The sequence below is a fragment of the Penaeus monodon genome, chromosome 22, assembly GCF_015228065.2.
Source record: "Penaeus monodon isolate SGIC_2016 chromosome 22, NSTDA_Pmon_1, whole genome shotgun sequence".
NCBI classification, from domain to species: domain Eukaryota; kingdom Metazoa; phylum Arthropoda; class Malacostraca; order Decapoda; family Penaeidae; genus Penaeus; species Penaeus monodon.
Window position 1 is genome coordinate 34,292,273 of NC_051407.1, and position 201 is coordinate 34,292,473.

The following is a 201-nucleotide window of genomic DNA, read 5'->3' on the forward strand; positions in this document are numbered from 1 at the left end:
TTTATTTAATTGTCGTACCGATGTTTCCTCCAAACTTTTTACCTTTATATTTTTCTTGCAAAGGTAAGCGATAGTACAACTGCTGAATTCATTTATAATTTTGGCCCCAAGCACAAGGCTGTCAAGATTGCCAATGCATTTACCTTACTTGGAAACTATCAAAAGATTATCATACATGGCAGATCGAAACATTTCTGAAAA